General features: G+C 34.1%; 1 protein-coding gene across 3 annotated transcripts in view; it reads left to right on the forward strand.

Moving 5' to 3' along the window:
- Positions 1-230: 230 nt before the first annotated feature.
- LOC143250831 (ubiquitin-conjugating enzyme E2Q-like protein 1) overlaps positions 231-17,675 on the forward strand; it is a 55,276-nt gene continuing 37,831 nt past the window's right edge. For 2 of the 3 annotated variants that reach the window (XM_076501888.1, XM_076501890.1), the window contains exon 1: positions 231-335. The gene's annotated coding sequence lies outside the window, so the exon portion shown is untranslated. The remainder of the gene's footprint in view (positions 336-17,675) is intronic. The other variant, XM_076501889.1, reaches the window with a different exon arrangement.

Consider the following 17,675-nt stretch of genomic DNA (forward strand, 5'->3'; position numbering starts at 1 on the left):
AGTGCTACTTCTCAAGATGCGTGGTAATATTTCACAGAAAATGAGTTATTAAAAGTGAAAAGAAATGTTGATAAAATAAACACTAAAAGCGTGGTTTCAGATAAAATATCAGAATAGAAAGGACCTCCTGCTCTTCAGCGTCTCCAACAGAGAGCGCTGCATGGGAGCAAACGATGAGACGAGCTCCAAGAAAGCTTCAGTAGTCACGTGATGAGCTGTTGTTGATATTACTTTTAGGCGCGTGGCTGATGTAGCCAGTGCTTGGTTCCTAGATAGAAGCACGTTCACCAAGTACCCGTTTTCTTTGTCTGAAGAACTCAACTTTTGAACAGAGGGTGAGTATGTTTTTCTACGTTTATAAGCACAATTCTTCTCTGTTTTCCGCGAAAGTGTTATGATTCTTTTACCCAGTGACTTTCACGAAAGGTTTTTAGTTCTTTTCGTTATTACAACGACCGCATGATTCTGTGTCCCGAAACAGATCATCACGAGCCATTGATCAAACCTGATCCATTGACACATTTCTTGATGCGGTTGGAAAGCATATTTAATTTTTTAATGGAAGACATTAATATCAACGTCTAGAAAGAATCAATCTTCTATCAACAACAAGAAACTTTTGTAGATTCCCAGCGTGTCTGGATAGTTTCTGATAATTTCGTTTCGTAAAATAACTTTTAATGATACCGCGACATGTACGCCTGTGTGAATGTTTTTGTTGCCTGGCGTTCCTGCAATGCGGAGAAAATAACCGTATATCAAGATTGTCTTAAGCAACAATCGCCCGGTGAATAAATGGATATTACAAACGAATCTAAGAAAAGTACAAAACACCTCCCTAAAGTTTGCCATACGTATTAGTAACTAGAGACTGTTTTGGAAAAAACGTTAATGTAAACTGAAACAATTAATTAGCGCCCCCCTCCCAAAAAAAGTAAATTATTCACTTATTGATTTATAACGAAAAACGTTTTCAGCTATTATGAAAATTAAACAATTATGTTTTTGTAGAATTTCTTCTGAAAACCTTCCGCGATATAACATCATATCATATGGGGTTAAAAACTGCTGTAAAGCATTTTCGAAGTTTGTCAGAGAATATTAAGGTTAGAGTGATTCTTTAACACGAAGTGTATATTTAACCATGATCCATAATTAAGGGTAATACGTTTCATTTAATATAAGTGTTGATAAAGTTTATTTTTTAATACCCCCTAGCAGCACAGTGGCATGTGTGCAGTTTTACAACACTAGAACCTGGGTTTTGATACCAGTGGCGGTCAGTGCACAGATAGCCCATTGTGTAGCTTTGTGCTTAACTTCAAACAAAAAATTCATTAGTATAAATCAATATATCAGATAATACGTTTTAGTTAAAGTTTGTCAGCGAAAGATTGCTGGTTTGTTTGCAAGAGATTTTAGTAAATTTTGAAACTGTATATAGAGTGTCATTGGGGTTTCAATGAAAATGATGAATTAAATTAATTAATGTCGATTCGTTTTCTCGAAGAAGTATCAATAAAATTTTTGTTCACTTCAAAATGATCATTAGGCTAAATGTGTTTATATTAATGTTCACTGTACGTTAGGCATAAAACACTGTTACGTAGCTTTGGAAATCATTTGTTAATCTTACTCAAATTCAAATGATTATCTTAGTAGATCCGTTAATTATCCAATGTAAGCCTGTCAGCCTCAATTCTTTCTGGCAAATCAAATAACAGAAATTGTTTTGCAAGAGGAGAGCTAGTAAAATTTATAAGTTTAAACCAGAAAGTAGAATTGTTTACACGCTTTGTCGTTTAAATTTGTCAATGTAGATAACAGATGGAAAGTTCATTAGTAAGCGCGAGTAATATCAGTAAAAGCTACTAACGTAATTTGTGAATTAATGTTCTGTTATTAAGTTTCAATAGTAAAATTTATTACAGTAAATTTGTATAATCACTAGAATAAACTACCGGTATGAATAATTCAACTTACAGTAGGAGTTACCAATGTTTTTGTAAGAAATTCAATAAAAGTTAAATATTTCAATCGGTGAAAAATATATTCTTATTAAACTATTTTTTTTATCAGGTGTGGATGTAAGTAATATGACAGTGTCTGTCTTTACAGGTAGTAAAAATGGAAACGTTTAGCAAAAATCTAACAAATATCGATCATTTTTTGACAAAATGCTGTAATTTTACAATTTATTAGATTTTTTTCCCATTGTCTTCTTCATTTCATTTTTGTTTGTTGGTATGTAATACGAATAAATGGCTTGGATGCATTTTGATAAAATATTCAGATCAAATTAGGCCAGACATAGTCTAATGGTTAAGGTGCTGGATTTTGGATTAAAGGGTTCAAAGTTCGAAACGTAATGTCACTGAACATGTCTGCAACGTTAGATGTGGGCGAGTTATAAAAGTAACACTCAGTCCCTTTTTTGGTTCGTTTAAGTGTCTATCCTTCTTCGAGTCAGTAGATCAAAATAAGGGAGAAATTCTAGGTGTTATTAACCTTGCCGTTTGAACCTCAGGCGTGTAAGATGGAGCTCAGGGTGAAAATCTAAGTTTTAAGATTACATTCGGAATTATAATTTAAAGATTTAAAAAGTCGTGTATTAGAACTATTAGACCTTATAAATTACTAAAACAAACGGTGACAGTTTGATTTAATTTGATAGTTTTATATTTTATTGATTGCTTTACGTCTTTCGTTTTGTTTCCCCGTGTAAGCTTATCGAGTTTATCATTTGTTGGTTAATTAATCTTTAATATATATTCAATATGCATCACGATGAAATTGTGAATAATGAAGCGTTTGAGAAACTAAAGAGTAGAGAAAGTAAATGAGGCACGGCATGGCCAGGTGGGTTAAGGCGCTCGACCCGTAATCTGAAGATCGCAGGTTCGATTCCTCGTCGCACCAAACATGCTCGCCCTTTAAGCCATGGAGGCCTTGTAATGTTACGGTCAATCCCACTATTCGTTGGTAAAAGAGTAGCCCAAGAGTTAGCAGTGGGTGATGATGACTAGCTGCCTTCTCTCTAGTCTTGGGCCTGGCATGGCCTAGCGCGTTAAGGCGCGCGCTTCGTAATCTGAGGGTCGCGGGTTCGCGCCCGAGTCGCGCCAAACATGCTCGCCCTCCCAGCCGTGGGGGCGTTATAATGTGACGGTCAATTCCACTATTCGTTGGTAAAAGAGTAGCCCAAGAGTTAGCGGTGGGTGGTGATGACTAGCTGCCTTCCCTTTAGTCTTACACTGCTAAATTAGGGACGGCTAGCACAGATAGCCCTCGAGTAGCTTTGTGCGAAATTCCGAAACAAAACAAATAGAAAGTAAGTGATAAAATAATGCTTGACTTCGCATGTTTTGTTGTTGTTTTCTTACATAGATCTTCGCATGTTTTGTCGTTGTTGTTTTCTTACGTAGATCTGCAATCAAACGTGACTTTATCTATGCCCACAGCTATAAGCATGCAAGCTTATGACACTAGAAAATTGAGTTTCGATACCCGTTATAGGCAGAAATCTTATTATGTAGTTCTGCGCTTCATAAAAATCTAACAAAGCGTGACAGCATCACTTTTGTGAAGCCTTAAAAAAAACTCTCGGTGGCTCCCTCTCACGGGAATTTTATACCATGACAGTTAAGTGTGTATGTAAGTGTTGCATCAGTTACTCAAGTGTTTTTATTCATTTTTCACGACAACGTATTCTTACGTAATATTGATTTATCATTAAAATGAATGCTAACTGATATTATAATAGATGCCAAGAAAGTTTCAAATCTCTAAGTAATTAAAATAAAATTACAGAGAGCTCCACAAAAAGTGAACCTGTATACATTTTAGTATTTTAGTATTTTAAGTCAGTTCTTTAACACTAATTTTTCATGCGTTCTTTGTTGATTCTAAGTTTATAGGTTATTCTAAATTTTTATAACATTGGCCTTGAATCCCTTTCAGTTAAACTGAGTTTTAAGTCATAGTTTTGAAGATTCACTTCTACATCAAACTTCTACTGAAATCAATCGAATCGATTTTGAAGAAAATTGTTTATATATATATACATGCGTACTCAGGAAAGATAAGTTTCCTCCAGTTCTTTTAAGTGAGATTAAATGCACTTTTAATTTGCAAAAAAATCCAACAACAAACAACTAAAAATAGTTTTGTTTGTAAGTGTTTTAATAGCGTGACACACACACACACAAAACATACACTGGAAATACAGAACTTCTCTTCAGATAAAAACTGTTAGTTACTCTAATCTAGAAAAATGAGGCAATGTGAATCAATAGGTACATAAATGTGCAAGCGGTCTATAAGCAGACGGAGAAAGTACCTTACCCCTAATTTAGGGAACGCTCTCAACTACGTATCCACCCAACCTGATATCATTTCACACTCATATCCATTAAATCCATGACTTGATTACTGGTTACCCCAGAGAACGTTTCTGTAGGCTTTCTTTAAAAATCAATAAACTTCCCAAAATACAGACTGCTTGGTCACGATCACCAGCGTATACGTAATTAATTTCAATTTCTGTAAATAACATTAAACATTTTAATAGATTTTTTAAAATTTCATGCAAAGCTACTCGAGGGCTATCTGCGCTAGCTGTCCCTAATTTTGCAATGTAAGACTAGAGGAAAGGCAGCTGGTCATCATCACCCACTGCCAACTCTTGGACTTTTCTTTTACTATCGAATAGTGGGATTGATTCTCACATTATAACGCCCCTACGGCTGTGACGGGGACTCGAACCCGCGACCCTCACATTACGAGACGAGCGCCTTATCTGGCTGCCATATTGGAACCTATTTTAAATTAAAACAATGACGTTTGAAATATTTTATTGCGAGATGGTTAAAAAAAAAGTTTAAACCTAATGTTATTACTTTTAAATATCGAACTTTCTGGAAGATGTAAATCGTTTTATTTTACTTTACTTGTTTGTTTATTTTAAAATGCAAAATTACACAAAGGGCTATTTGTGGCGTATAGAATTTCGATTTTAGCTTCATAAGCACTAAGATATATTTTTAAAACATTTTATTGATATTAGCTAAAATATTAATCTATCACCTTGTTTGTGTGTTACTGATAAATTTCCTCTTACAAAATGTCGCATGCTAAATATATATTTTTATTTTTATGGTATTTAAAACGATAAAGATGAAGCTATGCCTTAACGACGAAAGCAGCTGGTATTTGCTATTTGCTAGCGATTTGTATTACGTAAATTCACGCTCAGGCTGACTCATAGTATTTTTCAAACGATAGTTAAAATATTCTTAACGAGCCAGATATGTGTAACATAACATCATTTATCATTGTGAAACAACCGATGGTGGCTGTTTTCCAAAACATAAAAGTACAAATCAATTAATAATTATTACAACTCATGTTTAGCGATTAATAGATTAATATAAAATAATTTTTGGTATAGTTTTTGTTTCGTGGCAGTTTTAAAGGTCTATTTGTTATTAATGATTATTAAAATAGTTTGTTAGCAGAAACTGGTATAGTGACTTTTGTACTGTGCAACAGAGGAAACTTTAACGTTCGACTATAACGGTTATGTGCAATTTGTTATTGACATTATTATATTATTCAGTTTGGACAATTATATCATTATTAATATATATAAGGATATATATTTTTTTATTAAAATAGATCCTAATATTCACCTCTCCCCTAGTGGCACAGTGGTATGTCTACACACTCGCAACGCTAGAAGCCAGGTTTTGATACCCATGGTAGCTGGAGCACAGACAGCTCGTTGTGTAACTTTATGGTAGACTTTAAAAAACTAATATTCGTTTTCAGGTTTTCTTTGTGACGCTTTTAGTAATACTCTTCGTAATGTTACAATACTTCGATAAATATTTAAAATAACTTCCCAAATTACGATTAAAAGTGTCACTCTAATCACGGCTACCTGGTTCCATAAAGCACAGTACGACTGTGTTTAGAAATAAAGTTAAAAACTATATTTGGCAATTATGACGAAGTAAAACGAACAGAAAACAACGAGAGTATTCTCCTGAATTAAGGTGAAAGTAATAAAAAAGTGACGCAATTCTATGAAGAAGAGTGAAAAACGAACAATTAGAAAGAACCCAGTCTCAAGACTCAACAAATAGATCTAGCCAGTACTATTAGAGTTAAGATGCATAAGCCTAATGAATTAAGCCATCTTTTAAATCAATACGCTGTCGTCTGCACCTGTATGACGTGCTTGTATGTGGGGTTCATTTTATCTATGTATATACATGTGTTTGTATTTTATGTACACATGTGTAAGTTGTATTTTATGCATGTATGTGTATGTTTTCGCATTGTATGTACACTATTGTGTTCGTACTGTATGTATGTGTGTGTTTGTATTGTATCTTTGCATGTGTGTGTATTTGTGTTGGTATAGATAGATACATAATATTGCATAGTGACTTTGTGTTACTTAAGTCGAGAGTAGCTTTACGTACGTCTCATTTCTAAGTGACTTCATGTTACTTAAGTCGAAAGGTGCTCTGCGTACACAGACTTCTTAAGGGACTTTCCCTTCACATTGTTGGTATAATGCACTTGTTCAACGAACTTTGTGTAACTAAAATAGAAATTATCTTGTATCAAATGTTTTCCGCTAATGGAAAGAAACCAGGCACTGATTATTATCTCGTGTTATTAATTGAGTTTCATTAATTCGCTCATCTTTCTTAACTACAGCTAAAGCATCTGAACATCTCGAGGCAACGCTAATAGTTAGGAGGTGTATACAAGATTTCAGTTTCAACGACGAAATACACATTTGTTTGGTAGTCTGATTTTATCCTAGTAAAAAGTCAGCCATGACTCAGTTTTTATATGAACGTAACTACTCTTATAGGTAAAATAGTACGTTCTGCATAGGGACAGACCTTCTGATGTAGAAAACTTGTAAATAATAAAGGTCAAAAAATGACACAACGGTATCTTATTCATTTTGACCCTAATATTTCTTCTTGTGGATGAATTAAGATTGATTAAAGTTTAAGCTCATGTGACATTAAGAGGTCGTTTGTTGGTGTCTAAGTGTGTGGAGTACAACATTAGATACTTGAAATTACTTTATTAATAAGCAGCCATGCTAATTGTAAGAGTCTGGTGGTACCCAAATATGTAGATCACAACACTAGGTACTAAGAATTAGTTTATTAATAAGCAGCCATGCTAATTGTAAAAGTCTGGCGGTACCCAAGTATGTAGATCACAACGCTCAATACTTAGAATTGGTTTATTAATAAGTAACTGTGCTTGACTGTAAGAGTCTGGTTGTTCCCAAATATGTAGATTACAATACTAGGTACTTAGAATCAGTAAGTAGCTGAGCTGACTGTAAGAGCCTGGTGGTACCCAAATATCTAGATTTTGGTATCCACGTTTGTGGAGTACAACACTAGATTCTTAGAATTGGTTCACTGATATCCAGTTGTGCTGACTCTGTGAGCTTGTTGGTACCCAACTGTGTAGATTACAATCCTAGATACTTAGTTTGGTCTGTTATTATAGAGTGAGTACATATTTGTATTGATATCACTAGACAAAATGTATGGATAAGTGTGCGAGCCACAACGTCTCGTTTACGAAATATTATATATTTTATAAAATTAATCAATAACAACTTTTTATAATTAACGTGAGATATATCTTTCAATATTTTGCATAAAAATTTTATAGAATATATAAATGAAAACCGAGTTAATTTTTCATCTTTATGTGCCTTATTTTGTATTTTGAAATAAACAACTATTTTGTAATGGGAGTTGTTCATGGTAATGGTGGTGTACAGATGTTCACATTTCGTTACTTAGTTCTACTGTTGAATGCCTCGTAGGTGATTAGAAAAATTTCAGGTGCTTTACCTCAGCAAAAAAAAAAAAAGATTAAATATATTTGGTATTTCGATAGATTGTGACAACTGTCATGAATGTCTGCTTTGAAAGTTATTTTTTTTATATAATTTTTGCGTAAAGTTACACGGTAACTAGGATAATGTGAGGTAAGACGGACCCTTCGGTGAATGATCATCTTCGTACATTATTAGTTTAGCGTGCTACCATATAGAGTAAATTATATGTCACTGTTGTTCACATGTTTCTGTGCCTAAAGATACTAGTCACGAATATAAATGATCAAAGTGCGTCTTTCTTTTTTGTTTTTCAACAACTTTTATCGAATATAAGCACTTTCACTTTTATATGATTATAAAGTTGGAATTTAAGGGATTCTCACTTTGTTGATTCAAGATAATGAGGAGTTATAGACAATCAAATACGCAATAAGGAATAAATAGTTTACATTCACTGATTCTGCATAACGTCAATTGTTTTACAATGAATAGCTTTTGGTAAACGGTTCCACTTTATTGTTCATGATTCTAATAAACAAAATGTAAGTTATAACAGCGTACAATAAGTTAGTTCACCAAGCCAAGGAATATATAACTTAAAAGAAACAAAGTTAACAGCGAAGATGAGTATTTAAAAACGAGTGTAGAGTATCTTCCTGTTTGGAAAAAAATTCAATACAAAGAGAAAACAAAATTAAAACTTATCCAACAAACACTTGCCGTTACTTACGGGTTGGAAAAAAAACAACACAAAACAACTAAGACATAAACTAGACATGTTATCTGAAAAACGTCTTCCTTGAACATAACAATTAAATCTAAAATTTTGTGCAATGTTTTTGTACAGCTTGGTGCACTTTAAAAAATATGTCATTTTGTATTGTTTTAAAATATTTTGAATTTCGCACAAAGCTACACGAAGGCTATCTGCACTAGTCGTCCCTAATTTAGCAGTGTAAGACTAGAGGGAAGGCAGCTAGTCATCACCATCCACCGCCAACTCTTGGGCTACTATTGTACTAATGAATAGTGGGATTGGCTGTAATATTATAACGCCCTCACAGTTAAAAGCGCGAGCATGTGACGGGATTCAAACCCACGACCCTGAGATTACAACTCAAATGTCTTAACCACCTGGCCAAGTCGGGCCTTTTGAAATAGTTAGTTTTATGTTTTCACTTTGATTCTTCTATATTTTAATAAAAGTCTGGGAAATATTAAGTTATAATAAAAATTAAATTCAGAAAAATATTAATAAACATTTATAATATATTACTCACATATGATATTATAAAGAAAATGTTAGTAATTGTAAATAATACTACTGGTAACATTATGAGCAAAATATTAATAAATCATAAATAATATTCCTTATATGATTAATAATGAAACACACTCGAAACGTAAGACGCTAATACTGGACTCATTTGCGTTAAGGCAAAGCTGGTTAAAGCACTCGGCTCGTGGGTCGTGGGTTCGAATCCCAGTCACACCAAAAATGTTCGCCTTTCACTCCTGGAGGCATTATAATGTGACGGTCAATCCCACTATCGTTGGTAAAAGAGTATCTCAATAGTTGATGGTGGATGGTGATGACTAGCTGCCTTCCCTCTAGTCTTACACTGCTAAATTAGGGACGGCTAGTGCAGATAGCCCTCGTGTAGCTTTATGCGAAATTCAAAAACAAACAAAACCAACCTTATCAAACAAAGAAATTCTTACTTAGATCATCCCCGTGTCTTCATCTTTAATGTTTTGTTAATATAAGAATAAATTGTAACATTTGTTAGAGTATACGTTTATCTTTTTTTAAACTTCACGCTAGATGGGATGAAGAACCAGGTTTGAAACAGAATACAAAATATGTTTATTAAACGTTTGAGTACAATTTTATATATATATATATATTGTTACCAAATATAAACAATAAACAGCTTTTTCGAAAATGGAATAATTAATTGCTTACAACTAGTGAAAACTGAATTAAGCAAGCAGTAACAAAATATCTTGTACAAGACGTTTGTTAAATAGATAGGCCTGATGGTAGCGTTAGGCTTAAAAATACAACAAATTTTAAACTTATAAAAATAAGATATTCGTTTGTTCCATAATCATTTCAGTAGTTGTTACCTGATCAACACAAGTTTCTTATGGTAGTATTTTATAAATATTTCACAGTTATTTAATGCCAAGTTACTTCCATTCATTGTTGCTTGGATTCATTCGATGGATAATTTCCCATGAATGTTACTTAACGTTGTCAAAGAATATAGTTCTGAACCTAGCATCTGCTAACTGAATATACAATAGGTTTATAAAACATAAAACAAAATCCTATAATAAATTTTGATTGTTTGTTTTTTTTAATTTCGCGTAAAGCTACTCGAGGGTTATCTGCGCTAACCGTCCCTAATTTAGCAGTGTAAGAGTAGAGGGAAGGCAGCTAATCATCACCATCCACCGCTACTCTTTTACCAACGAATAGTGGGATTGACCGTAACATTATAACGCCCCCACGGCTGAAAAGGCGAGCATGTTTGGTGCGACCGGGATTCGAACCCGCAAATCTCAGATTACGAGTCGCTCGCCTTAACCCACCTGGCCATGTCGGACCTTGTAAATTTTGTAAGGCGTGCGAAATCCGAAAAACAGCGTGGGGTGTATATTGTGACGGTCAATCCCACTATTCGTTGGTAAAAAGTAGCCCAAGAGTTGGCGGTGGGTGGTGAAGAAAGAGCTTTGTGCGAAATTCCAAAACAAACAAACAAACAAACGAAGTTGGACAAACTAGTTAATGTGTGAAAGAGTTCTATCGTTAAAATTCTAGCAATTCATCGATTTTACTCTATTGCTTCTTCAGTATTGTGGTTCAAGTCTTTTTTGTTCAGTAAAAACAATTCTTGTTCAAAACTAGTGAAACAAATGAGAAAAATTAGTGAAAGTCTGTTGAGAAATAACTATCCAGATTTGTATTATCGTTTTTATAACGAATGTATTCGTTTCACTGTTTTATAAAAAAAGGTCATAAATTATCGGGTTTTTTTAAACAATGTACAATTTATTTCTAATTTCCTCTCTTTTAATACTGTTTTTTTCTCTAATCCTATAAATTATTCGTGTGTGAACTCACGAGAAGGCACGCACTGTCACAAGCAGTATTACTTCCGGATGAACAACTGCCATTAAAATGTAATTAGAATAAAAAAATTCTGCAATTATTGGAAGAAACGTGTGGAACTACCCAAGAAATGGTCTAACATATGACTTAATAAAAGAAGAGTCTAACAACAGCTGTTATCAAACACTCTTCTGAAATAAAAACAAAAAAGCGAGACTTTTCATGCGGTAAAAAGGGATTTATCTGACCTAACGGTTTTATGTATTGAATTTCAATGTTGCTTGACCAAAAAAATATTATATGGTGTTTAAGGAACTTTATGAAAGAAAAACTAGTTTGCTTTTAGAACTATTATTGTTGTCAATACTGAAATCGTCTATCAAACATTGCTTAAGAAAAATATATGAAGAAAAATATTAATTTGCTTCCAGACCTTCTGCTGTATGCAATATTACAGACACCTAGCGGACATGATTGGGAAACATTAAAGTTGAATATAATTGGGTTTTGTCCTCGTTTGTTGAATTCTAAAGTATAGAATAATATATGCTACAGTGTTCTCTATGTATGTAATTTCTGAGTCTTTCAAAGTGACAACAAAAGCCTTTTTGATTATATTTTTAAGTTTTGTAAAAAGCACGTATCTTCTTCTGAGATGTTGTATCAACAAGAGCACATGGTAATCAGTGCGTGTGTGTATGTTTACCGAATACTGCATGTCTGACGTATCTTTTTAACCACTGTACAGCTTCTTCCTTGTATAATATATACCTGATCAATAAACAGAAAATCATAAAAATCGAGGTTTATCTGGTGCAGATTATAACTTATAAGCAAGAACAGAATAAGGGTAAGTATAGATGAATATGAGTTTGTTTTTTTTTTAATTTCGCGCAAAGCTACACGAGGGCTGTCTACACTAGCCATCTCTAATTTAACAGTGTAAGACTAGAGGGAGGGCAGCTAGTCATCACCTCTCACCGCCAACTCTTGGGCTACTCCTTTACCAACGAATAGTGGAATTGACTATCACATTATAACGCCCCCACGGGTGAAAGGGCGAGCATGTTTGGTGCGACGGGGATTTGAGCCTGCGACCCTCAGATTACGAGTAGATTGCCTTAACCATGAAAATGAGGTATTTGAAGAATGGTCTATGGATAACTAGACACATCGTACAGATTAATCCTCTGTTAACGGGAAAATTCTCTTTATTAGCATAGAACTGAGTTCTAGTTTTAACAAACGCACTTTAACCTTCCTATACAGGTAGAAGGATTTAATTTTCGGCTATTAAAATCTAGCAATAACCCGACTGATTGTGTTAGTCTACATTTTTTAAAATAATCTATCGACGCTGAGAGAATTCTTCTTCGAGGGAATAAAACCCACTAAGAAACCAGCTTGTTGGTTGAAAAGGATTTCATCTTATTCTAGATTGTCAAAATATACACACCAAAACATTATTAATATGAATGATTTGATATAGTTTGTTGTTTTTCTATTTATAAATATTTAAACGAGATGTTAAAGTTTTCTTAATACACTTAATGTAATGAAAATAGATATTTGGGAATGTCTGAGTTTCTAATCATCTGCACTTTAGGTTTGTTTTGTTAAGTTATGACGGTATCCAAAACAACAAACAAACAATATTCAACTTGTTTTTTTAAATATACAATCGTTTAACGACAACAGAAAATAAGGTTTCCTGGCGATTTCTTCTGGTGAAAGAAGCATCACGTGCGTTCTGTAAAGCACAATTAAATAAAGGCAGTTTTTTTTTTTTTTTTATTTTAGCAGGTTTTAGAAATAGTAATGCTCTTAGAATACAGAAGAAGTAATTATTAGACACACTACCATCTTAATCCCTGTAGTGTAGTAACATATCTAAAGGATGAAGAATGAAACACTAGAAACCAACCTACAATAACCGCGGATCACTGAGTGATTTCTTTCGAAAAAACAAAGGCAGACAGGAATATTTCAGTAAGAAGTATATATATATACAGACGTGATTGTTAGATGTATAAAGGTTAGAGAAATAAGTAATACCCTATAAATGTCACGAGATATTGCTTGAAAGTAGGTGTTGGTTATTATTACGTTGACAGGTGACAGTTATTTACCTGGCATGATATTGATGATGTGGTTAGAAAACTGAAGTAAATATTATTGCATTTATTCTGAAATCGTTACGGGAAAAACGAAAACGAAAATAGATCTATGAACACACGTTAGGTGTGTGATTATCTACTCTCTTAAGCACGATATATGTCAGTTAAATTTTGTACCTATTTAAGCCTTATAAGAAGCATAATTTTCACCTAAATGAAGCATTATCGTCCATTCTTTATCAACCACTCCATTCAAAACGGAAAACCTAAATATATATTAATTCAGTTTTGGGCAGGACGTTAGATTGTTTATTTAGCCCATCTTTAAGATAAATCTATTAACTTTTATAAGCATTTTCTATTTTGTTTATTTATAAGTTAAAACACAAAGCTATAAAATGGGATATCTGGGCTTCGCCCACCAAGATTATCGAAACCCGGTTTCGACAGTAATAAGTCCACAAACACACCGCTGTGTTACTGTGAAGGTCGTATTTTGTTAAACAATGAGTTTTAAAGATCGATACCAATAGAAAGGATAAGTATTTAGTGAACGCAAGTCTTCAAAATTAATTATTACAACAGTAACAGAAAAACTGTGTTAATTAAATTGAGCCCCCTAGTGGCAAACTCACACTGCTAGAAACCGAGTTTCGATACCAGTGGTGGGCAGAGCACAGATAGTCCATTGTGTGGCTTTGTGCTTAATAACAAATAATCAGTCAGTAAGTAACTTGAATTACATTGAATTAATAGATTACATGATTCTAAATAAGAAACTGTTTATTTACTAGTTACTACCGATACAAACATAAAGGAAGTTATACATTTTATTTTACTAAAACAGATATAAACAGTTTGATATTTACGTTAGTATTATTTTCGCATTAGCCTTACAATGACATTGCAATATTTTTCTTTTAGTGCAAGTTTTATCCAGAAAACTGGCGAAACTAATAGATTAGTTATTCGTGTCAAATATAATGATTCACTGCATATTTATTTTGTGTTTTTTAAGTTTTCCTGTTAATGAACCTATTACGGAATTCTAACCATAAAATTGTAAAATTGGCATTTTAGTTTTATCTTTTGTAAGCCTCCTGGTTGGGAGGTCTTTCATGTTATGCCGGAGGCAGTGAAAAATCTGTCTGAAATGTTATTAGTATAAAGTGCAATAAGTAGACGTGAAGTGCTATTTTTACCTATATCAGTGTGTTTGTTTTCTTTTAACAAAGCCACAAAGGCTATCCGCTCAGCCCACCAAGCGGAATCGAACCGCTGATGTTGGCGTTATAAATCCGGAGACATACCGCTGTACTAGCGGGGGACTTAGCTATATCTGACTTGAAGCTTGTAATTATAAGAAAGAAATATAAACATGTGTGAGTTTTGTTACGATCATGTGACATGACTGTTTTGTGATTTTTTAATTAAATTCTATATTGTACAATGCTATCTTGGGGCACAGCGCTATATTTTCGGACTTGCAACGTTAGAAATCTGGTTTCAATACACATGATGGGCATAGATAGCCCATTATATAATTTTAAGCTTAATTACAAATAAAAATTCAACTGTACAATTAATTTAACTTTTATGAGTTGATATTTTATGACCTTGGTGTTTTTTTAATAACGCTTCTATAAAAATATAGTACCTTAAGAAGTAGCAGAAAAAAACAATAGTTATGAGTTCAACTATGTCACAAAAATTATTATAATGCAAAATGTTTTTCGTAGCATGGAAAAATAACTTTTTGGTTTTATTAGGACTTTGTTCCCTTCTTTAATCTCCCCGTCACACCAAACATGTTCCCCCTTTCAGACGTGGGGGCGTTATAATGTGATCGTCAATCCCACTATTCATTGGTAAAAAAGTAGCCCAAGAGTTGGCAGTGGGTGGGATGACTAGCTGCCTTCCCTCTAGTCTTATGACCGGGTGGTTAAGGCACACGACTCGTAATCCGAGGGTTGCGGGTTCGAACCCCCATCCCACAAAACATGCTCGCCCTTTCAGACGTTGGGGCGTTATAAAATGTGACCGTCAATCCCACTATTTGTTGGTGAAAGAGCAGCCCTAGAGTTGGCGGTAGATAGTGATGACTAGCTGCCTTCCCTCTAGTCTTACACTGCTAATTTAGGGACGGCTCGCGCAGATAGCCCTCGTGTAGTTTTGCACGAAATTCAAAACAAACCAAACTTTCTTTAGTTACTTAGATATGAGACAAGGATCTAATTTGTGACTATCAATGCGGTATGGCTTCTTTTATGAATTGAAGTTTGATTTGATACTAAATTATCACTAAAATATTAAAAATCTTTATTTTGAATATAACTAACCCTAATTTAGTGTTGAATATAATATTTATTGACCTTCCAGTAACACACTGTCAGTATCGTTATATTCAAACAACTGTGTAGGTTTTTGCAGCAGTAAAACGTATATATTTCAGAAAAGCACGATTCCTTTTGAAACCGGAAATTTGCCACACAAGTGGAGTTAATAGATATTCCAATTTTCTTGTTTTATTTGTTCCAATAGGGAAGAGAAAAAAATATTAAATTGGCTCAGTTTCTCTATACCTCAGTGTAGTTTCAATATGAACCGTCTGTCATTTTTTACTGATCCTTTAAATTTTACTTGGACAACTAATTGACAACGATAAATCACACAGTACAGCGTTCCATCTCTCTATACTAAGTTATCTTAGCTTAACCTGTCACAAGGCAACTGCAGAAATTAAAAATTGAAAACCTCCCGTGCAGCGAAAATGAAACAAGGAAGCAATTTGTTTGGGTTGGTTCAGCTCAATTTAGCGCGTTTTTTATTTTTTTAACTATATAAATTTTTAAGAACGTTTTTGTTTGTCATTTTAAAACGTAATGCAATAAGCATAACATTATTTAATAAGTGTAAGAGGAAGGGTTATTGTGATTTAAGCTGTTTCCAAGCTGTTACAGTGTTACTCCGTATGTGAAAAATAGTCCCATTTTTAATCTCTGGCAGTCTTGTAACTTTAGAACTTTAGTGTTTGTTTGTTTGTTTTTGAACAAACCCGAGGGCTATATGTGCTAGCCTTCCGTAATGTAGCAGTGTAAGACTAGAAGGAAGGAAGCTAGTCATCACCGCCCACTGCTAACTCTTGGGCTACTCTTTTACCAACGAATAGTGGGATTGACCGTCACATTATAACGCACCCACGGCTGAAAGGGCGAGCATGTTGGGCGCGACGGGGATGCGAACCCGCGACCCTCAGATTACGAGTCGCAAGCCTTAACACGCTTGGCCATCCCGGACCAGAACTTTAGTGACTCAAGCGATAGTAAATAATTAGGCTCAGCTACGAAATCGAAGAATTCGTTTGTTTGTAGTTAAGTACAAAGCTAAGCAATGGATTATCTGTGCTGTGCCCATCATGAAACATTTTCTATCGTTCCAAGTTCTCAGACTTACTTCTTCGCCACCTAAGGGCTAAAATTCAAGGAGACGGCATATCTATACTTTATCATTTACAGGTATTTGAATACGTTGGTCGAACTGACTTAACATAAAAGAGTCCATTACCCCTTAAACGGCGGTTATCATCAATTGACGCTGCTACCACAACATTCCCGCTATTTAAGGGTTAACCAGAATTACGAATTCTCAGCGATTAATAAGCAAAAATATCTGTCTTTGACAACCATTTGAAATATGATATAAATATTCCATCATTGCCTAACGCTGCGTGTAGTTTTTGTTTTAGTCCATGGTCAACACACGCTACTGCAAATGCGTTTTTTTAACAGATTGCTGCTACATTAATCTTGGTTACATTTATCTTGTTTCCGTAGCAACCATAATGTTATTTTACTTGATTTATCCAAGTTGTTAGTTGAAAACCTTTTATTTATTGCAGCGTACCGGTAAATGCTACAAAATAGTTTGGTTTGGCTTTGAATTTCGCACAAAGCTACGAAGGCTATCTGCACTAGCTGTTCCTAATTTAGTAGTGTAAGACCAGAAGGAATGCAGCTAGTCATCACCACCCACCGCCAACTCTTGAGCCACTCTTTTACCAACGAATAGTGGTATTAACCGCACATTATAACGCCCCCATGGCTGAAAGAGCGAGCATCATGTTTGGTGCGGCGAAGATTCGAACCCGCGGATTACGATCGAGTGCCTTAACCATCCGGTCATGCCGGACACACAAAATAGTTCTATATCCAAAAAAGAAAAGAAAATTCAAATATTTTACTTATTAAAGTATAATTTAGAAATATTATTTAGTTTCATTTGGAAGGGCTTTTTTTTTCCCAATTTTAACAAAACTCCAAATTTAAAGTTAACTGCGACTGTAAATTTGTGTTTTTTAAATGAATTTGATACACCCTACAGCTATTACTATTTACTCGTAATCAAAATGTAATTTATATATATATTATAAAGACTTCAGATGCGACAAAATTGGTTAGTAATAACGAAACATTATAAATGTTAGAGAAGAAAAGGTCTGTTTTAGTTTCTGTTAAGCACAAAATTATACGTCGAACTATTTTTTCTCTCCTCA

This window comes from Tachypleus tridentatus, chromosome 5 (genome assembly GCF_004210375.1).
Source record: "Tachypleus tridentatus isolate NWPU-2018 chromosome 5, ASM421037v1, whole genome shotgun sequence".
Lineage (NCBI taxonomy): Eukaryota > Metazoa > Arthropoda > Merostomata > Xiphosura > Limulidae > Tachypleus > Tachypleus tridentatus.